At 39.6% G+C, this 23,862-nt stretch overlaps 1 protein-coding gene across 1 annotated transcript in view; it reads right to left on the bottom strand.

The window, feature by feature from the left end:
* Positions 1–23,862, bottom strand: part of MCTP1 (multiple C2 and transmembrane domain containing 1) — a 268,422-nt gene that overhangs the window by 198,183 nt on the left and 46,377 nt on the right. The gene's annotated exons all lie outside the window — the stretch shown is intronic.

The following is a 23,862-nucleotide window of genomic DNA, read 5'->3' as shown; positions in this document are numbered from 1 at the left end:
GTGGGAGTGGGGGAGACTGGAGAGGGAAGGAGGAGAACTGGGTTGGGATACAACTTCATCTATCCACGACCCTGTCCAGCAACCAACATACAACTTGCTGAAGTCTTTGGCTTTAAAGCAACATCTCCTCTGTGTTCAACTAGGAAGGTGGCGGCAGTCTCAAGGAGAAGAAATGGAATAGACAAACACAAGCAAGCACCCTACTAGAGAAACTAGGAGGGAAGGAGAGAATCAAGCTGTGGAAAGTGGCAATGACTACAGATTCATCACATAAGACACCTTAAACAAGCATGGAAATCCCACTGGAGGTGGGAGTGGGGGAGACTGGAGAGGGAAGGAGGAGAACTGGGTTGGGATACAACTTCATCTATCCACGACCCTGTCCAGCAACCAACATACAACTTGCTGAAGTCTTTGGCTTTAAAGCAACATCTCCTCTGTGTTCAACTAGGAAGGTGGCGGCAGTCTCAAGGAGAAGAAATGGAATAGACAAACACAAGCAAGCACCCTACTAGAGAAACTAGGAGGGAAGGAGAGAATCAAGCTGTGGAAAGTGGCAATGACTACAGATTCATCACATAAGACACCTTAAACAAGCATGGAAATCCCACTGGAGAAGTCATTTCCTGATTGAGGGATTTATCTGAATCCCCTTAAGTCTTTAGCCTTAATGGATTTGATATTTTAGTAGAAACAAGACGAAGGTGGTTCAGACTCAGTACAAGAGCATAATTTTGCATTAAAAGAATGACCAATAGCAGTCCTTGTGCACATACAATTCTTCTCCCCCACCCTTTCCATAAGGATCTCTGGAGACTCTTATTTTGATTTTAGCTGATGATTACTGTATTTATTTATGTATATTCCACCTTTTCCACAGAACTGGGACTTGAGGTCAGTTATCAAAATTAAAACAAACACATATGGGTAAAACAAGATTTAAAATTATGGATAAAATATAATTAAATTATCTGTATAATTAACAATTTAAAACATTTCCATCAGAAAGCAAGAATTAAAAATAATACTGTACAGCAAATTATTAAAATCCATTTTCTAATAAACAGATAGCTTCCAGTGCTGGCTAGGGGAAAAAATACCTCCGACTTTGAACAGAAGGGTAAGAAGGACAGATTCATCTTAATCTCTGTAGGAAGGGAATTCAAGAGTTTGGAATCAACACCTAGGAAGCAGAGTCTTGGGAGAGTAATACCCCAGTCAGTTCACTTACTGAATGACATACATATACCTGTAACAGAAGTCTATGTCAAGTGTTCCCAAGAACACATATTATTATTATTATTAACCTTTATTTATAAAGCGCTGTAAATTTACACAGCGCTGTACATACAATCTTTTAGTCAGACAGTTCCCTGCCCTCAGGCTTACAATCTAAAAAAATTAGTTAAATTAGTTCACTACAATTAATTTGTGTTATTTATATTTATAAACATCTGTTTCCATTAGAAAAAGTGGATGATTTTTAAGTATTCCAGATAGCAGGATTCTTCCCCATTGCAAAGCTTTCAAATGAAAAAACTGAAATTATATGTTTATATAATAAATAATAATAATAAAATACAACTTTTATTTCTTTCCCACTTTTTGTTAAAACAACCAAAGCAGCTTACAATGTTAAAAAAATACAACAATATATACAAAATATACTCCCCCTTTTAAAAAGAATTAAACAGTTTGAGATTAATATTACATAAAAACAATTAAGACAATAATGATGGGCAGAATCACATATATATGTGTGTGGGGGGGGGGGGCATTTCATGACCGAGTATTTCATTCTGGGAAGACTTGTCGGAGGAGATCCGTCTTAACAGCTTTCTTAAAGTTATCTAGATTGGTAATTTGACAATCTCATCCGGCAAACCATTCCACAGGCTGGGAGCAGTTGCAGAAAAGGTCCTCTGGGAGGTAGCAGTCAATCTGGTCTTTATAGGCTGGAGTAATTTCCTCCCAGAAAACCTGAGAGCATGGGGTGGATTGTATGGAAGTAGGCAATCCCTTAAATACAGGGGTAGGCAACCTGCAGCCCGCGGGCCGGATGCGGCCCGGCGAGGCCTTGGGACCGGCCCCAGCCCGGTCCTGCCACCGATTGCCGCTGGGTCCTTTGGCCTATCAGGAGGAGGCAGGCAAGGGGTACAAGCGGGGGCAAGGGGGGCAATTGCCTATAGAAGCCTCAGAAACATGCATTTATATTGACATTTTTTTAAAAATCAGCAAATTTATTCATGTGTACTCAATTTTTTTTTTTAAAAAAAAGTGTCCTCCATTTGAAAATTTTGTCCTACATTTGTCCCGGCTTATTTATTTATTTAATTTTTTTAAAATTTTTTAATTATTTATTTTTTGGCTTCGGCCCCCCCAGTTGTCTGAGGGACAGCAACCCGGCCCCCGGCTCAAAAAGGTTGCCTACCCCTGCTTAAATAAGTTGGGTCTAAGCCATGTAGGGCTTTAAAGGTGATAACCAACACCTTGTACTGTGCCTGAAAACTAATAGGTAGCCAGTGGAATTACTTTAGTATTGGTGTTATGTGATCACTCCTGGATGTTCCGGTAATCAATCTGGCCGCCATATACTGTACTAATTGCAGTTTTCGGACTAGGCACAAGGGTAGCCCCATGTAGAGTTTGTCCTCCAACTTCTATCAACTTTATATGGCAGGCAGAAAATGGGTAATGGGAATTGTAGTCCACAGCTTCTAAATGGCACATGGTTAGAGAAGGCAAATAAATGGTACCATGACTGAATAGGTAGCTAGAATAATTTAAGCCTTCATTCCCAATCACCAAAACAGGAGTGTTTAAAAACAACTACAGATGACCCTCCACATACACACATTCAGCCATTCATGGCTTGAAAATGTTTTTAAAAGGATATAAATTCCAAAATGCAAACCTTGATTTTGGCATTTTATAAAAGGGACACCATTTTACTACCCTACTGTATATAATGGGACTTGAGCATTCACTGATTTTGTTAGCCATGGGGGGGCTCTGGAACCACCCTATAATGGATATCAAGGGCCCACAATAAACAGCTGTGTCCCTCCAGTAACTAATACTATCTTCCAATGTCAGTTTAAGTTTTCTTGTACTGTACAGCTATGATAAAATTATTTTAAGGTAAGGTCTACAGTTCAGCAGTACCATAGCTCACAGCAGAGGATCTGAAACAGACACATATTGTTGTCCTTATTTGGAATGAAAGTAAGGGGCTATACAGACTAGGAGAAAGGGGCGGATGGAGACCGCGGCAACCAAACGCCATGGCCTCCGGGAGGCCTAAAAAGAACCTGTTCCTGGCGGGTTCTTTTTAGGCCATGCACGGGGCGCCATTGGCATGCTCATGCGCAATGATGACATACATGTGGAGCAGTGCTGTTTGGGCACTGTGCTGCATGAACGTCATCATTGCACACACTGTATGGATGGGTGCACGCAATGATAGTGGCCAGGGTGCACAGTAGGGTTGCTGAGTGTGTAAACACTCAGCCCCTATGCACCCCTAGTTCGGGCCCAGGCTGGTCCAAAGCGCCCATCTGTACAGGCCCTAAAATCAGATTCCAGATGATCAGACGCCTTGCTTAGTGGACTTGACCCAATAAGCCAAACATATAGAAGTTTCAACTATCCATTTGTAGGTCAAAATATACTGATTAATTTCATACCAAATTGGCAGTCATGTTGTCCTGGCTAGGTGGCTGCTTCACAATCAGGTAGTGGTGTGTTTCCTGAGTCTGTTTATGGTACAATCCACCATCACTAGAATGTGATTGTTTTAAATTCTGTCAGGCATTGAAATTACATTCTATGTGCATTTCAAACATCACTATTTCTTAGAACACTGCAGCTTTCAGTATTGTAAGAACTTTTTGTTTCACCAGGCTTTTGAGAATTGATTTTTTTGAAGGGAAATGGGCCTTGTATAATATGATGGATGTTTATTTGCTGTTGTTGTTTTTTAAAGGCTTATGTTGTTGTTGTTGTTGTTGTTGTTGTTGTTGTTGTGTGCCTTTAAGCCATTTCTAAGTTAAAGTGACCCTAACACAAAATTATCACAGGGTTTTCCTTGCAAGATTTCTTCAGAAGGGATTTGCCTTTTGCCTTCTGCTGAGATTGAGGAGATTATCACACCCGGAAATCCCACGGGGATAGATGCGGGATTAAAAAATACAAAACGGGTGTTATGACATGCAGCCAGGTGAGTGCGAGCTGTATGCAGCCCAGACCCCAGCCACACTTATCCAGCAGCTTTTCAAAAACTGGAGCTTGACATTTTTGAAAAGCCACTGGATAAGCGTGGCTGGGTCTGGGCTGCATACGGGTTGCACACATCCAACTGCTGCTGCGTGCAATTTATTTATATTTACGGTATTTATACCCTGCCCTCAGTCCCACGTCTATCTCGGCAGGATTTCCAGGTGTTATCATCTCCAGTGAGAGTGTGGGTTCCCCAAAGTTTCCATGGCTGAGCAGGGGATGTGAACTCTGGTCTTCAGAGACCTAGTCTAATGTTCAAACCACTATACCATGCTATCTCTTTTTATGTATTTTAATAAACATTATTTTTTATTTAAAAAAATAAAATTAAAACATGTTTTCAACTGATTTTAATTTTTTTGACATTTTAATGGCAATTTACTTTTGTACACTGTAAACTTTTAACTATGTTTATTTTAACTGTTATAAGGTACCACAAGTCACAAATGGTGGTTGGGGGGGAGGGGAAGAAAGACGGGATATTTATTATTTCTTCTTGTTGTTATTAACAACATAGAATTAACTTTAATTGCACTTCAACTTGAACTGGATATCCACAATTCTGGATATATTTTTTTCTGGAGAAAAGAATTTTATTTCATACAGTGGTACCTCGGGATACGAAATACCCAGGTTACGAATTTTTCGGGATACGAATAAATCTCATAGGGATTTATTGTTTCGGGTTACGAAAGTTTTTTCGGGTTACGAAAAAACTCCGGCGCTGTTTTAAATGGAGCCGCGGCAGAGCCGCGGCTTTTTTCCCCATTAGCGCCTATGGCAATTCGGCTTACGAAGGTTTTTCGGGTTACGAAATTAGCCGCGGAACGAATTAATTTCGTAACCCGAGGCACCACTGTAGTTTAAAACTGACAAATGTCACCATGAATTTACAGTACACCCAGGGCATATAATAGTACCTTTATGAGGTACAATTCTACCTTTAGGAACCTAAGTTGGGCATTTTAAGTGAATAAACTCCAGTTATCTTTTGCTCAGATTTTAAACACTTTTACATGACTTACCCCATTTTCAGTACATAATCATGTTCCAGAGATGAACAAAAACTGCCTCCTATTGGAAAGGTCTCCCTTATACCACCCATATCAGAACTGATCCTTGTATTTTTACATGGTGGGAATTTTTGGGTCAGTACTGGATACCTCCAAGGCTTCTCCTGGCTGGGCTTCCTCCGTCCTTTAATCTCTGTCCAGCATTCAGCTGCACGCATTATCACATCTGCCCACTGCTCTGACCACATCTCTCCTGTGCTGGCATCCCTTCACTGGCTCCCCCTCCCTTTCCGCATTCAATATAAGCTCCTGCTCTCGACGTTTAAAGCCCTCCATGGGCTGGCCCCTCCTTACTTATCAGACCTTCTTTCTCCTCACCTTCCCACTTGGGCCCTCCGTTCTGGTAGTCAAGGTCTGCTGTCCCAGCCCAGGATTTCCTCTGCCCCATCTCAAATTCGCCCCTTTTCATTCGCTGCCCCTCACTCCTGGAACCTTCTTCCTCCACAAGCAAGAGCCATCACTTCTTTAACCAGCTTCAAAACTGAGTTGAAGACCATCCTGTTCAGAGAAGCGTTCCCAGGCATTGCATAATTGTCACTTGCTATTTGATGTTCCTTTGTTGCCTGTTTTATTGAATCATTTCCTGTATTGCTATGTCCTCCCTCCAGTCCATCTCCCCTGATCCAGGCCTCGGAGGTAGAGAAGAACTGTTGGCCCTCATCCCCTTCCCCTTCTCCTTTTGTGTCGTGTCTTTTTAGATTGTAAGCCTGAGGGCAGGGAACCATCCAATTAAAAAGATTGTATGTACAGCGCTGTGTAAATTTACAGCGCTTTATAAATAAAGGTTAATAATAATAATAATAATAATAATAATAATAATAATAATAATAATAACAACTAAGATAAGACTGGAAACCTATTACATTTTTACAATATTTGCATTGATCAGAAATATAAAAGCAAAACAAAAGTAGAAATACTGAACAGGTATAGTCAGCTCTTCCCATCCACGGGCTTTCCATCTGCAGATTGGAGCATCTGCAGGTGGCCCTGCCCAATTCCCCTCAATGGCGGTGCATACACATGGCTAAGCCAATGCAATTGCACAGATGTTGTGCTGCCAATGAGAAGACTGGGGTTTGAGGTACCATGGAATTTGCAATCCATTGGGGGGGTGTCCAGAATGGAAGCCCCATGGATACAAAAGACTGACTGTACTTCTACAGAGTAAGAGATCCACTGTCTCTCCTAACAACTCCAAAGACAAGCTCTGAGTCTTTCAGATTCCTCTAGCCTCCCCTATTTGCTCATTTGACCTCTCTCCATAAAAATAACTTGTTTCTTCATAAGAGCACACATATTACACATACTCTCTCTCTCTCTCTCTCTCTCTCTCTCTCTCACACACACACACACACACACACACACACACAGAGCGCAGCTGGCAGTGTAATGTTCCCAAAGCTTCAACTGAGGTCTCATTCCAGCACAAATTCTAATTTCTTTTAAAATTATATTCCACCAACCAGTCATTCTAAGCTATTAATCAACTACCTGTCTAAGAAAGGAACAATAACAAATGTGTTATATACTTGTTCTTAATAATTACCTGCTCTGAAGATCAACCTTTATTCCATAATATTGATTTTTTTCTGGTTCAACTCATCTATCTCCTACATCATAATTCTATCACAGATTTCTACTTCTGATTTGTCTTCCTATTTAGAACAAAATGAGACTGCAAAGTTATAAAGGTAAGAGAACTCCTACTAGTACATAATATTTGGTCAGACTTGAATAATGAGGGGTGCCTTGAGCTTTGCTGTGAGCAAAGTCCTGTTTAGAGACAAATTCCATTAGTGGAATGAGATTTTGTTCTGCACAGAACAATAAATCAGAGCTGAGGTAAATGAATGCCAGAGCTACTACAATTCTTGCCTAGGGCTTACTAACAACATTTTATTCATTAGTTCTATCCAACAATTCCTTAACATTACTAAGAATTTCATTATTGGAAGGCAATGTCTGCTGCCTGAACTATTATGGGAAAAAAACTTGCAGTTTCAGTTTTCATGATAAAACAGTCACATATACAGTCACATTTAGGACTTCTATTTCCTGATCTCTTCTGCTTCTCTTTAAATTGCATTATATTCTGCTCCTCTTTACATTGTACAGTATTACATGGTACTGTATTATAATTACAAAATACAATTTGGTCTTGTGCCAAAATCTCTGATAGTTTTCTCTGTGGGTACAACATAGGCTGAAAAATAATCTGCAGCTACAAGAGAGAAGCTTCCACAGTTGCAATCCTCTGTTAATGGCCCAAAACGCACGGCAAAAATAGTCCATTTGAGACCACAACTGCCTTGGCTCAATGCTAGGGAACTCTGGAAACTACTTTTTTGAGACATTTAGCCTTCCCTGTCAGAGAGCTCTGGTGCCACAATCAATTACAATTCACAGGGTTCCCTAGCACTTAGCCAAGGCAGTTAAATCAGTCTCAAACTGGATTATTTCTGCAGTGTGTTTTGGTCCAATGACACAGTTACTCAGTATCATATTATAAAGCCCCTTGCCTCTTAATGCCCCAAACTAATGAAGCACAATCCATATGAACAGTTGAACATTCATTAAACTTAGTTAGCAACAGCCTAACATAGTATCAAGAGCTTTTTATATTCCAGTTTTCATCTAAAAATCTGGCCATAGAAGAATCCTGAAAGTATAGATGACTTTAAAATAATCCTAGAATTATGATCCAAGTTTGTTTCTGCATTCAGATTTTCAGTAACTTGTACCATGAGAGCAAGCATGGTAGAGTGGTTTGTGTGTTGGATCAGGACACTAGGAGATCAGGTTCAATTCTGCACTTGACCATAGAAACTCAGTGAACTGCACATCCTTGGCCAAGTCACACTCTCTCAGCTTTAGAGGTAGGCAATGGCAAAGCTCCTGTGAATAAATTCTGCCAAGAAAACCCCATGGTCACCATAAGTCAGAAATGACCTGAAGACATATCACAAACTTGTTCTATACTAGTCTCATTTTCTTAACAGCAGGAAAAATTGTAGAATTGCCATGGTACTTTTAAATATATGGTAAATAAGAATTTTATTGTAAAAGTGGCTCTAGATGAAATCAAGCAGCTACATGGTTGAACGTAGTTTTACTGATTTTTCAACTTTATTAAGTATCTCTTTCTCGTCTTAAAAATAGTGAAATTGTAAATAAAATTTGAATACTTTTTAAACCAGAAGAAGAAATTATTTGTGGCGCTGTGTACATAGCTGAAATCTTGTATGTTTCTGAAGTACTTGGAGGCTTTAAGGCAGATTCAAGTTTACAGCAAGATGTGCCACCCGCTTGTATGATCCTATAATTATTTAGGTTTTTTTCAGTGGTGTCCCTAGCCCAGGAATCATCCGGTGTGCAGGGAGAGCTGCTGTCAGAGCAGCAGTGGCCAAAAGGGCATACTCCTCCAGCCACAGGCTTTCTCCCTGAGAGGAAGCTCAAGCCAGAGCAGCTAGGAAGAGTGTGCACATGCCCCTCCTGCTCCTCCAGTCCTGGACTTTCTCCCTGGAATGAAGCCTGGGGCTGTAGCAGCTGGGAAGTATGTGCACCCCTCTGGAGAGCCCAACCAGGTGTCACCCAGTGTTGTCTGCACCCCCTTCACACACACAGGGTTTTTTAAATTTATGGTTTCTATGTTATGAAGGGAAAAATACAAATAAGAAAAACATACTCCTCAGCCAAATCTGAATGTCAATGTCATAGGTTTATTTTTAAAATTAAAGAAAATATTGGACATGTTTCTGCAAAATGCATTCAGATTAGAGCTCCAATAATGCCAATATACTAAGGGCTCATTCCCAATTACAATTAAACCTGACTCTGCTCCATGTTGGTGAATCGATTCAAAAAGGTCCATAGTTCCCACTATGAAAGCGGATCTTTTCATAACCCCCCTGTAATTGCTTCTTTTTTTGGCACTATTGTCATCTCCACTTGTTTACATCACTTCAAAATGTATGTCAATCATCTGTGTGTCATCAGTGACATAAGCAGCAGCCCGGGCAACCCGGCTTGGGAATGATTTTATAAATTCAATTCACAGAAAATTCAATTCATTGATGTTCATTGTAAAAGGCAAGTAGTTGAAAAACCAATTCATTGAATTTTCTATGAATTTATTTTTTAAAAAATACCACTGCCATGTCTGGAATGGGTGATCCAGGGATGGCAGGGGTCTGGAGGGGACCTGTGGGGGTCTTCCGCCCCCGATCCAGGCACGACAGTGGGGAGAAAGACCTCCACAAAACCTGAATAATGCAGTTTTTTTGTATTTGCTTCATTTTATCGTGATTGCAATTGATCACACCAGGATCAGAACTGGTTTCAAGTGGGAACAAGGGTCCTCTCCAGACCACTGTCATGCCTGGATCACCCATTCCAGGCATGGCACTGGTCTTTTTTTAAAATAAATTCATCGAAAATTTGATTCATTGGTTTTGCAACTAGCTGCAACATCAATAAATCGAATTTCCTATGAACTTAATTATATATACTGTATATAAAAGCACCCATCAGTCTCAGTACAAGCACCAAGGCAGTGCTGAGAGAGGGGGAGAATGGTGGATCTGCCAAAAACTGAGCAGGGATGGTAAACACCCCTCTGCCATCAGTCCCTCCCCTCCAGAATGATGTGATTCAAATCCATCGTTCCCACTTGTTGAACCTGCTGCAGAATTGATTTTTTTGAAATCTTGTGCACTTGGTTACATAGTTGTATACTACGATGGATTTCCCTCTTTTCTGAAACTAAATGTCCACAAATGCAGTCATCTGTGCTATTAAAATTATATTATTGGATATTGGCCTTGATTACAATATAGAAATTGCTTTTCTGTGCATTCAGCCCACACTGCAGGGAAATGTGCAGGGACAGGTCTATTCACCTATTTGTACTTCTCTTGGATAGGGCAGAAGCAGGTGATGAACAGTCTAAAAAACTGGCCACATCTATGTTTCAAGTTTGCATACAATAACATGGTGTTGCAGAATGATTATCATCCAAAGGAATTCCCTGCCCCACTGCAATAACATATGAAATAAAAGACCCTAATCAATATACAGCACTTGTGAATAAACCACGAAGAGACTCTAAGGCCCGGTAGAGAGATTAGGAGAAAGGGATGGCTTCTGGCCACCCCTTTCTCCTCCGGATTGTTGCTGCAGCAACCGCACAGCCTCAACAATGATCTGCTGGGAAAAGGAGCTCTGAAATGAAGCTCCTTTCCTGCGACACAGCCAAGGCACCATTTGCGTCCTGGGGTGTCGCAGTGACATGTCTTGTGCGCCACGCCATTTGGACGCATCACATAAGACACATAATGGATCTACGTGCTGTATTGACGGCACTGCGTCAAAATGGCATTTGGGAGTGTGCAGTTGCTGTGTGCTCCTGAACCCTAGTATCAGCGGCGCCACACTGCTTTTCACCCGTGTGTACTGGGCCTAAATTCTATAAGCAGTATCTTTATAGCAAAACTACAAGTATCACATTTTCTCTCTTTTCCAGTGGATTAAGATGATATTATATGGTCTTTCGGGCATGTAAACACAATAACACTCATAATCACACTATTTTGCACAAGCCATACATTTACAAGTAAATCAACTCCCTATGTTCTGCAAAGTCGAAGGCTTTTCTCTCAATCGAGGGTCAAACCCCACTCACTTTCATGCCACCCAGCCAGAAATAAACTCTTCCAGAACACGGCCACGTAGCCAAAAATAACTCACAAAAAATCCCTGTATTCTAATTGACAAGACTGTAAAATTGAAAGCTATGAACTGGTCATTACTTTTAGAAATTCTGAGAATGTAGTTAGATGCTTCTTTACAGTTCTGCTGGCCAATGCATTCAGGACTGCTGTAACACTCTTACATAATAAAGTGTCAAAGAATTTCATCATCAGTAACACAAAGAAAAATATGTTGCAAACATTTGATTACGTCTTTTCTTAAGAAGAAAAACGAAGCTTTCTGGCAGAGTTTGGATCTTTGATAATTCACATCTCATGCTTATTAATCAAATCTCATGAGATTATGCAAATCTCATTATTTAGAATGCCAATTCCTCTGACACCAAATAAGGTAAGAGAAACTTAATATAGCAGTGTTTTTAATTGGCAAGAGAAGATGTGTAAAAATAAACGTTCAAGACTGATTAATATTTTATCATCTGGAAGAGGTGGGTGACTATTTTGTCAGTGTTAAATCTAGCATAAAACTTTTTAACACCTTCCAAATCTAAAACATGTTTCGTTTTTGCTTTAAGCAAAACAGTAATGCTTTTATTCCAACATGTTATAAAGCCATAAAATCTTAAATACAAGGTATTACGAAGCCAAACAAAATTGCTATGAAAACATCCAGCAGCTATGTTTGCATAGCCCTTAAACAACATGAACTCCTGTCCTGCCAATTATAGAAACAAGTTTGCATACAATATTCAGTAGCATATGTTTAGATTTTGCAGAAAATATAAACATCTCAGAAGTTTGTTTTCTGGCTGTATTACTAGTAGTTTGTCCAGTACATAGTATTAAATGTATATAAACTATACATACTAATATCTCCATACATTGACTGTGCCATCTTATATATGTTGCCCAAATGCAATGGTTCATACTCCTGGGTAATTGGGAATACACCTTGCATATTTGATTCAATTAAAAATTAGTCCCAATATTTTCAACTCCTTTAGCATAGGAAGAAGATAGGATGTAATGCTCTACTTCTTTCTGTCATTAGAGCTGTGCAAGACCTCTTTCATCTTTCAGTTAAAAAAAGCTTAAATCCATACATTTTAACTTACATGGTAGAGAGAAAACTGTAAATAAAGCATAAGATGCACTAACAGGTCCTTTGGGAATTTCTTTTACAAGTTTGCTAAGGTGACTATGAAAACATTAATTCAAATTTAAAAATACATTTTCCCTAGTATCACTTTAAAGGTTCAGGACTTTTGTTCTCATGTCTATTAAATAAAAACAGCAATGTTTATTTCTTACTTAATTACTCTAGAGATAGCCTTGATAAATCACTAGGCAAATGTAAAATCAGTAAAGGGGGGGGATTACCTTAGTATGCCCCAATTGCAACATTTTCCCACTTCTCAGTCTGAAGAAGCAAATTATCTTTGGCTTCTTATACATCCATTCGTATTTGAAATTAGTCCTATAACAGGACCAGCACCCAACAATACTGTTTCTCTCCAGTTAATAAGAATGGCTTCTTAGTACATGAATTGCTGCTCTGAACTGCAGCCACTGGGAGTGACTGTAAAAGGAAACCGTAAAGAGTGTGAATACAGTTGCTTCACAGAGTAAAAAGGATATGACTCACTCAACTAATCTCTTATCTCACTGTATCTTATACCATCTCCAAACACGGGGCATTAAATTCAAAATAATTCTCTTGTATCTTTTCAGCAACTGTGCAAGAACACAGTATTAACAAAATAAATCTTTACATCATATAGTAGCAAAGACTCAAGAGAACAGAAATATACAACACACACACACACCACCATAATACACATGGTAAATTGTCTTAAAACTGGTAAAATCTCTCAGAAATAATTATTTAACATTAACACATGCTGAAACGGTACAGGCAGAAAAAGAAATATTAGCATATCAAAGAATTAAAAAGATCTGGAAGAGGAAAAATGCTTTTATAAAATAGTCATATGGCTCTTGCAGTTCCCAACTAATTAAAACAGATTAGAATGATGAAGAAAATTGTTTGAACTATACATCTGAGGGTTGAAAAGTTGAATATATGTATCTGCAGACAGACTTTTTTTCAAACAGTTAACTTTAAAAACATAGAAATTTAGTGGATGCTAATATTTTTCACTTGAAATATCTCTTCCTGTACTTGTATTACAGCTAACCTTTTAAATACAGTTAAAAGATTACTATAGCAGGCTGTTTGCTGCTTGTTTTTCTGCCAGACAAATCCTCCTGCCTCCGTCAGTTTCCACATGGCAGAGCATTATATCTGCACCTTCTCTAATCATAATCAATATTAATTTTGGCATTCCTAATGCTACACTACAGTTCAGGCTGGGTTAAAAATGGAGTCTGATACTATGTGAGCCTGTATAATTGCAAATATTACCCCACCGTTGGATGGGGCAAAATTTGTTAGCCCCTTGAGGAGTCAGTGCACATGAGAATGCAAAGAGATCCATGTTGCTTTTGTGTGGCAGCAATGATGTGATAGCTGTTACCTGCATGTTAGGTCTGAGGCCACACTTGATGCCCTCCTGGAGGAGTGCTAATAACAATAACAATAATAATAATAATAATAGGGAAGGGACTGACAATTTGAGACAGTCCATATGTTTATCCCTTCACCATCTGTGGAACACCCGAAAGGTGTATTCATAGAAGTCCATCTGGAGGCCATGATGGTGCAGGATAGTCAAGGTTATTCAGCATGCTGCATTCTAAGCATACTCCAGTCGGTCTCTATGCATGGAGATATAGTCAGTTGAGGTTGGGATGGTGAACCTGGCCCTGCATAAGTAAGGGCAGGGAGAGCCAAGAAGTCAGACATCATGATCATTATTTCAAAGAACCAGACCCTCCGGGACCATGCTGGTGCAACAAAGATTATGTTCGCTTTGTCCTTTCTGATGTTCCCCATCACTCGGGACAAATGTGTCAGGAAACAGAAGGCATAAAGGACCCCTGGAGGCCATGGAAAGTAGAGGATGTCCGTGCCATTGGCTCCTTCCAGCTAGTACCTAGCAATGAACCTCCTCACTTTGGAAAAGTAAAGAGGCCCATGACCAGACAGCCAAACGTTCTTTCAAGCATCTGGAACTCCTCTGGATGTAGGCTCCACTCTCTCTGGTCAATGTCAGTCTAACTCAACTAGCCTGCTTGTGTATTCAGGATGCCTTGTAGATGTCCTTCCTCCAGCTATCACAGGTGAATTTCTGTCCAACTCAGTACAGTCGGCCCTTCTTATACACGGATTTTTTATACACAGATTCAAGCATACACGGTTTGAAAATGTCCCAAAAAAAGTATAAATTTACCTTGATGTTCCATTTTTTATTAGGGACACCATTTTGCTATGTCATTATATTTAATGGGACTTGAGCATACGCGGATTTTGTTATACACGGGGGATCTTGGAACCAAACCCCAGCGTATAACAAGGGTCCACTATAGTTCCTGAATCATCTTCATGAGGGATCTTGATTTTATTCCTCCTTCATGGTTCATGTTGGAGATGAGGACTGAATGCAGAACCTTGATGGACAGATGTTTCCTTGTGGCAACTGCCTCCTGGAGTGAAGTAGAAGCCACTGCAGATGCCTGATGTGGAAACACCCAGGGCAGACATGCTATTGTGGGCACCGTCAGTCCCTGAAGACAGGCCAGTAGAGATAAGCTCAAGGAGGCTGTTTTCTTGATCTTGGAGATGGTTGTAATGGTGTAGATTCAGTCCAGTGGAAGGGCCACTATCCCTGACTTAGTGTTGGTCATGGCCCAAGGTGATTGATTCCTGAAACAAGATGAGAAGATCCTTCAAGGTTCACCAGGATGTCGATTCAGAGACTTGGGTACTAGCTGAACATCCAGAGGCCTTGATTGAGAAAGATTGATCAAAATTAACAGAATATCCAAATATGGATAGAACTGCAGTCATACCTTCCTCCAGTGGGCTACCAAGGCCACCATGATTTTGGTGGAGACCCTGGGCATCAAAGGTTTGGGTCGTGCATTGGTAGTGGCCTTTCACTTTCCCAAGTACAAGAGTTGGCAATGTGCTTTGTGGATTGGGACATAAAGATATCTTTCCTTAAATTCCAGAGATGACTGTAAATCCCCCTGGCTGAAGCATCTCCAAGATGTCTTACAGCATCTCCTTGCAAAATTGAGGCGTTCTGATGGACCAATCCTCTGAGAATGAGGATGGCTCTCCAGGTGCCAAGAAAGAAGATGGAATAGCAGCATCTGTGCCTCTGTGAGGGTGATACCTCCTCTATTGCCCCAATCTGAAGTAGGCTGTCAATGGCTTCCAGCAGGAGATGATGTTTCTGTGGACTTTAAGGATGTGATGAAGATCTTGCAGAGTCTGTGGGAGAATTCAATCTAGTAGCCCAGCACCCACCAATCTGAGGTTAAATTCTCCCCTGTGCATACAAATTCCCGAGCTCTGCCTCCCTACTAGAGTGGTAGTGTCAAGGCTACTGGTTCTTCCACTGGTTTCTGCTACTTGATGGTGGCCAGCTGCAGCTGAGGGTTGGAGCTTGAGCTGGAACCTTTGCTCCTCCCACTGTGGCATAAAGCCTCCAAAGTTCTGATCTGAAAGATATACTACAGTAGGGGGGTGAAGTGGGATCTGGGAGCATGAAAGAAAGAGACCTCTGCTTGTTCAGTGGTGAAATCAATTAGAATCTTGGATTTCTGCTCTTTAGATAACAATGAGAACGAATCAACTTTAGCTGCTAGGCAGTACCACTCTCAAATCATTGTATGTTTTCAAAATTAAACAATTTAAACATTTCACCTATTGTTAAAGCAAACTGTTTCAGATCAAAACTAAGTGTGGCAAATCTGTCATGAAGAATGAGAAGCAGGAAGGAGGACAAAGGAAGGAGAATAAAGAATCAGGAAGACTAGGGCATTCTGGAAAATGCGCCTGATGTGCAAACCTTGCAAGTAACCATACACAAATAAAGTTACAGTACTTGCAATGTGAGGGATATTCCAACTGCTAATGTGTGCTGATGGTTCATACTCTAACATGATTTAGGACAATGACAAGAGGGATGATAGTGTGTTTAGAACCATAAAATAGTTTTAGTAGTCGGATTTTTAAAAAAAGTAACTAAAAAGTAACAGTTTCATATATTTCTCTAAAGTGGGATATTAATATGCCACTCAGTGGTACCACTAGGATTGGGGTCACCCAGTATAGTAACTCATGGTGTCACCCCCCTGCATTGACCTGCTCCCATACCACACCATACAGAAACTTTAGTAATGTTTTTTGTACTAATGTTACTCATAAATCATAATTCCTGTATCTCACTGAATGGCAAACTATAATGGCAACAGCTGTCACATAAACAACTAGAAAAGTTAAAATTATACTTTTAAATTACAATATCTTATGCCTAAATATGTATTTACATGTACATTGTTTCATATGGTTAAAGTGAAAATTTGGTAAGATATGAAGTTTTTAGAGCAAATTTAAAAAGAAATTTAAAATTCAAATTTTGTAAAAATATTTTTACATTTTTAAAATATTTAAATTTTAAAAATGTAATTTAAAAAAACCCTAAGACTTAACATATTTGATAAAGAATCAAATATATGACATTATTACAGCTTCCAGAACTTGCACAGCCCTAACAGATGCTGAAGAAAAACAAATGAAATGCATATTAAATATTCTCTCCACGAATGCTATGCTGGAAACGCACAGCCTGTTCCCCAATACGTATTCCATCTACCCCCACAACAGAGTAAGAGGAAGGGACAATATGATAATAAATAAAGGAAGCTACTTTGAAGGAAAGAGAAGGTGCCAGAGAACACTAACTTTTTTCCAGCTGAGCCTCATCCCACTCACATAATCTCTTCAGCGTTTTAAAGGGATGCAGGCAAATTCCACAGCCCATGTCTGCCAAAAGGCAGTTACCTGCTGCAGTCCACACACACACACCACCCCTAGTGGTGTTCCTGGTACCACTTGCTAGCACACATAGACACATATCCCATTGTGTTACCTGCAAAGGGTAGAGTGAGTAGACCTCAATGAGAATAAAATTGCTGAAAGCCCATGTAAAGGCCAGTTTAGCTTTCATAAAGAATTAACATGATTTTAGTAATATTATAATGACACTTACATTCCTTACAAGTGATTCATTAGACATATATTTTAAAGTTTGCAATATCCTACACTCCCAAAGGTTAAACACCAATATTTCATTGGTATCTATTATTCACTTTATCCTTCACTAATTTTAAATTCAGTGTTGCATTTTAATAAACCTCTGTTCAAATGAGGAAAGAAAAAGTATGCTCTATAATGTTTCATCCTGCCAAGTGATCTAATTACTTCAGAGCTTCTGTTAGTAAATTATAGTTATATTTGTGCCTTACCTATGGACTAAATGTATCTATTTCAGACATTCTGTAAGGCAAATAATTTTTTTTTTAAATGGCCTTTTTGGTAAACTTGGAACACATTTCATACAGGAAGACCTACTAATGAAATCAATGAAAATTACTCATGAGTCTATTACTACTACTACACCAACTGTGCACCATTCTAACATGCTATTTATTATACACGATAACCCCTGGGAAAGTCAATTCAAGTTTTAGAGTTCAGTCCCATGAATATGGAGGTAACAAGAAACTCTAGCTCTCTTAATGTGAGCATTAGATACCAATGTTCATAATCAATACCTGGTCAGTAATGACAGTGAACAAACTGAACCTTAATCCAGACAAGATAGTGATACCTTTGCTCAGGAGCAGATTATAACCTTGTGCTCCATAGTAGAAGAAATGTAGAATGTAAATGAACTAAAAACCTACAAAAAGGAAAAATGGTCTGTCATTGGGGGAAAAAAGTTCAATGTGTTTTAGATGGAATTGTACTCCCCTTAAAATGTCAGGTTTATAATGTAGGTGTATTCATAAAGAGAGTAAATGAATCAAATATATGACATTATTCCTGTTTCCCTCACTTGTCCAGCCCTAACAGATGCTGAAGAAAACAAAATGAAATGCATATTAAATATTCCCTCTACAAATACCATGCTGGAGAGGCACAGCCTGTTCCCCAGTATTCCATCTAACCATTCAGTTTCTCTATGTTCTGTTTCAAAACTAGCCTCTTGTCCTTAGTACAGATTTCTCATCAGGACTACCAGTTGTGGTGACACTCCCATGTCTTTAAGGGTATTCCATAGCTTTTCATAATTGAAGTAGTTGAAGGCTTTGCTACGATCTATAAAACACCTGCTGATCTTCTTTTGGAATTCTTTGGTGCATTCCACAAAAAAGTTTGGCTATATTATCAGAGTATATCCTATGCTGTGTACAAATGCCTTAGAAAGCAAAGAAATTTTAAATTTTACTTTTTCATTGCAGAACAGCAGACCTCTCATGATATAAAAGACTTAACATCAGTCAGAATGTACCATTTGGCTATTCTTTCAGTCTATCCCTAGATGTAAGATGAAAGTTGATATGTTCCTCGCACAGAACTACAAAGATACAGCAGTTTAAAAACAACCAGGAAAATGTGTAATACCCAATACATTTTACTCAAATAAAAACCTAAATTCAGTTCTTGAGTTCCAAAATGTATAGATATTGAGGCAGACAGAAATCCAGGATTACAAAAAATTATAGAAAAGGTTAAACAGACTTCTGGCAGAAAGATTTTAAATCAGGATTTTGCAGGGAAAAACAATGTGTACCAGACTATAATAATTGCTAAAAACTATACAGTATGAATAAATGGAACATCTTGTCCTACGATAAATATGATTCAATCAAAGCTTGATAAAACCTCTCAGCTCAATGGAAGATGCCTCAGATGCTCTAACAGCCTTTTCCAATGTGGGGCCCTTCAGATGCTTTGGGTTGCAACTCTCATCAATAGCCATAGTGCCTGGGTTCTGTGATAGCTTTAGTCCAATAGCGCCAAAGGGCAAAAGACAAAATTTGGAGGAATAACTCCTTTGTAGTCATGTTGTCCAGGGAATTCTAGGAAGTGTGATCTATAGAATCTTTCCCAAGGTGCCTTCCAGATGTGTTGGACTACAGTTCCCATCAATTCCATATTCAGGTTGGGAAAGACTGCTGTAGATCCTTTTCCTTCTTGTTATTTACACACCAGCACAATGGTTTGGGCTAGGTAAAAATGAACATACAAGCCAAGTAAATTAATGCTATAATCCTGTATCTGTTTAAGAAAGTCATGTTCCAAAGTTGACTGTAACACTCCAAATTGTATGGCTGTGAGAAATCTATACAGTAAATCCAATTCAGAAATGTAAGTTTTAAATTTTAAGATTTACGGGGTCAAATTCGCTCCTTCTACATGAACAAAGCCATTCATTTTTTGTGTGGAAAAAAGCCAGCTTTTCTGCCTGTGCCACAGCCAGAAGCTGGCTTCATGACGCTCCGGCGGTGCACAATGCGTAAACACCATGCCGCCAGAGCATCATGAAGCCATCCCCATGGAAATGGCCGGGTGGCTTCCAGGCAGCTTGGGAGCATGCAACATGTAAATTCTGCTCTCCCAAGCCGCCCAGAAGGTGGAGCCTTAGGGGCAGTCTGTTTCACCTTGAGTCATTACATACAAAGAGCTAAGCACAAAATACCAGTGAAAAATCTTGATGGGTTAATATCACTATATGCTGGGGCAGAATATTGTATACAAGATAAAGGCCTCACAAAAGGACAAAAAGCATAATTAAGTTAAGCCTTGACAGATTTTACAGAGACTGATTAATCCAGATTTCAAGGTACAGTACTGGATATTATCCGATATGTGAACTAATGGAAAGAGCTGTTACAATTCAAGACTTGTTTGCAGAATGGCCAATAAAACCCATCTTTTATTACATATGCTTTTGGCTGTTCACCTCTAGATTGCTTTTCTCTGCAGATGGCATTCATTAGATTGAGTGCAAGTTCTCACGGAAACGGAAATCCCTTTTCTTTAGCATCAATTAGGAGGGGGTGGTTATAAAGTAAATGATTCAGAATCCCTTTGCTCCTTTTTTTCAGGAGCACCTTTAAAATAGAATGTTTTATCAAAAGGGGCTGAGATCAGAGCTATTATGTAATCTCACTTTTTGCTCAAAGGCTGTCATAAAAGAGTCCTCCAAATGGAAAGATGCAAGATCTTTCACTTGCAGGAAAATTGGATATAATGTATTTCCTTTTCTGAGCAGTTGTATCTAGTGACAGGATCACTTGTTGATAATGGTGAAGCATCAAATAAGATTCCTAAACAAGGGCTCTTGCTGGAGGTTCTGAAGACTCAGCTGTAAGAATGTAAACATCCAGAATTAAATGTGACTTAACCTTTTTAAGGTTTAGAAACAAGCAAAAACTTGTTTAATGTCAAGCAGAATTAATCCAATAAAGATATGCTTTTGAAGACCACAAGGGAATGCCACACAGCGTGTTTTTTGTGCATGTGTAAGAGGCTTGAAAACAGCATGTGGTAGTTCCTATTTTAAGCAGAATTGCAAGGAAAAAAAATTACCTGCTATTTGTAAATGCTAATAGACAAGGATTTTTTTTAAACAGCATAAACCTATACTCATTAACTTGGGAATAAATGTCAATAAATTTAATAGAAGCTTGTTCTGAAGAGGTAGGCATAGGATCAAACTTATTCTATACTTTTAAAAGAAATGAACAGCAATTATGGAGAATAAAAATATTTAAAATACCTGTTTCAAAAAGATAGTGAATCATTGTTAAGCCAGTCTGTTTACTTCTTGGGTTCTGCAACATAAAATGTGGCTCAATTTAAGTTCATCTTTCAATGTCTAGTTTCTTCCAGATATTTTGAACTATAACTTCTACCATCCCAGGTTCAGACCTGGTTCATAAGGTTTTGGATGGCTATGCATTTTCAGCAGTGGGAGGGTGAATAGATGTGACTATGCACAGAAACGTGAAGGCAAAAAATTGTCATTGCAAATGTGTGAAAATCCACAGCAATATGCCATAACATATGTATGAGTAGACTAAACTCAAGCCACTTCAACAACATTTTACTAAAGAGATAATATTGTTTACAATGTAACAGAATGGAAATGGTTCAGGGAAAGGAAGATCCACACGGGGCCAGTCTCTCAGAAAAAATAACAGAGTGGGCCATGATTTACATCTCTCCCTCATTTGTGTTGCTGTCAGGCAGGAAAAGCCTGACAGAAGTAATCTTTGAGCAGAGCCAATCAAAGTGGCCCTGCTTTTTATGATTAAACTTTCCTTTCCATTACTGATTACATTTAATTTAAAGTTAGTGTTTAGGTTGCCCTTCAACAATGCAATCCTACTAATCTTTTCTGGAATGTTATCCTTCTCCCCCATACAACTAGGTTACAAGGCCAAGTGACACATTTAAATTCCACTCCAGTGCTGCCTGTGAGTGCACACAATTAGTTTATCCTGCATAATGCAGCTGGTATTCACACTTATGTACACATGTAGTGGTTCAAGAATCACTAATTGCTGTCCCCCAGAAATCATTGCAATATACAGATTCTCTCTATATTTCCCCGCTTATCACACATTACCCCACCTATCATGAAAGATATTTGATTACTTCTACTATAGAATTCAACATTAAATTTATATTATGTTTTATTTGAATTGTTTTAGCCTACTTTTCCAGGTGTGTTGCCCAGACAGAGCATTTTACAAGACTAAAGCACACAAAAATACACCATCACCATTTGATCTTTAAAGATCAGTGGCTAAAAGTAGACCAATGGGGCAAAACAGATGGGCAGGAAAAAGTGGCTTGAAGCTGCCTTTTCTGAAGCCACAATGAAACCCCACCAACTGCACCACCAAGGCAGCTGGAGTGTTTATGTCATGACCACATGATATGGCTTCAAGCCAGGAAGAAGTGGGAAAAAAAGCTGCTTCTTTTTGGAACAGCTTTTCTTTGCATAAGGCACCTAGAGGGCACTTTCCTGCTGGCTTCAATGCATATGTCATCTAAACACCACACCTTCAAGTCAGCCTAAAAGCACCTCTTTTTGCCGGTATGTTTGGCCCCAATAATTGTTTTATCTGGATGCAGTCCAACTGTAACAGAATTTATTCCAGTCAGATTCATATAAAATTGATAGAAGGGGAGAAACCACTTCACAATACCCCCTCTATTTGCCTAAACTATTTTTATTTTACACTTCTCGTGTGTCATGTCATTGTCCATCCCCCCCCCCAATATTGCAAGATGAAGTAAAAGACATTAAAGTAAAACAAAAGTTCAGTGTCAACTTGAATGAACCAATCCAGTTTTTTTTTAACAGAAGAAGATTCTGAAATTGGAGATCAGACCAAGATGCACAAATAGCTGGTTTATAATGCAATATTCCTATTGTAAAGATTATATGGCTTCTAATATTCTGTAGAAGAACTTCAGTTTGTACAAACACATCTAACATAATAAGAGGTAAACACAAAGAGCACCCTAACCTGAATTATCAACAGGTTTAATAGGACAGAAGCACTTACAGCAACAGAATGCATGCTCAAAAACACTACTCTCCTGCTTATTCAACAGATTATCCTTCATTGGTAAGATCATCTCCTTAGTTTATGTTAGGACAACAAGTCTGCTTTGCTCTGGAGCCTAGAGCCAAACAAGCCTAAAAAGCTGCTGCAAATTACAGGCTGTATGGTAGAGTGGGCATCTATGGAAGGGCAGGGGGCTGTTGGTCTCCAAGGACACTTTGGAGATCTTCAACCCCCCCCCCCCCCCCCCCCCCCCCCCCACAACATCCATGCAGAGGCAAGCACACATACAAATCTTTTTTGCCACTAAATGCCTTCAAACTCTGTCTAAGGGACATTTTTTATCATTTCTTCTATCACTGAGGCCACACTTTGTCCACCCCTACAGTTCAGAGACAAAATATTACTAGCCATATTGTGTATAATGGTAGCCTTCAAGATAAAGCTCATAGCCATTAGTGTGGCTATGCCTTTCTTCTAAAATGGGATCTAAGGTGGCTATGGGATCCAAGGCAGAGGAATTCCAAAAGAAAATCTGCATATGTTTCATAGACTATAGCAAAGCCACTGAGTGCACAGGTCATGAAAACCTATGGAATGCTCTTAAAGACATAGGACTGCCACCACAACTGACAGTTTTGATGAGAATTCTGTACTAAGGACAAGAGGTTACTGTTAGAACAGAACATCAGGTAGCAAGCCAGCTGAGTGCCAGCCATCCAGGATGCTTCCCTTCCCTTCCCTCCTTCTAACACATGGACTCGGAAGAAGCACCAGCAGACCAGCAGTGAGAAGGGATGTAGCCTGGAGCCTCAGGCCTTAAGAAGCCACCCCTCCACCCCTCCACCCCTCCCCCCTTCTGGAACATGCCAGCCAGCCCCAGGACCCGAGGAATCAGCCGCAGTGAGTCAGCAAGCAGAGGCTTCTTAAGCCACCTCTCCTTCCATCTTCCTCATCGAGCTAAGGCTTCCAAAGCCACCCCTTCCTTTCCTGTTAGATCCTTTGTGTCTTGTGGTATTCAGGCAATGTTATCAAGTACTGTCGGCTATTATTTTTCTGCTATTCTCATTGTCACTTTTTCTCTTGTTGATTATTGGGCACTGAATTCCTTCCTTCTCATGGCTCCACGCATTTCTCCTAACCTGACCCCTATCCTTCCTCTCCCTATCTCCCAGCCTCCCTTCTTCTGCTCACTCTGGAACTGTCGCTCTGCTTCTCCGAAAGCTACAGCAATTCAC

Source organism: Sceloporus undulatus, chromosome 2, assembly GCF_019175285.1.
Source record: "Sceloporus undulatus isolate JIND9_A2432 ecotype Alabama chromosome 2, SceUnd_v1.1, whole genome shotgun sequence".
NCBI lineage: Eukaryota > Metazoa > Chordata > Lepidosauria > Squamata > Phrynosomatidae > Sceloporus > Sceloporus undulatus.
The sequence above is the reverse complement of the archived record's forward strand: the minus strand, read 5'-3'. Positions and strand labels throughout refer to the sequence as shown.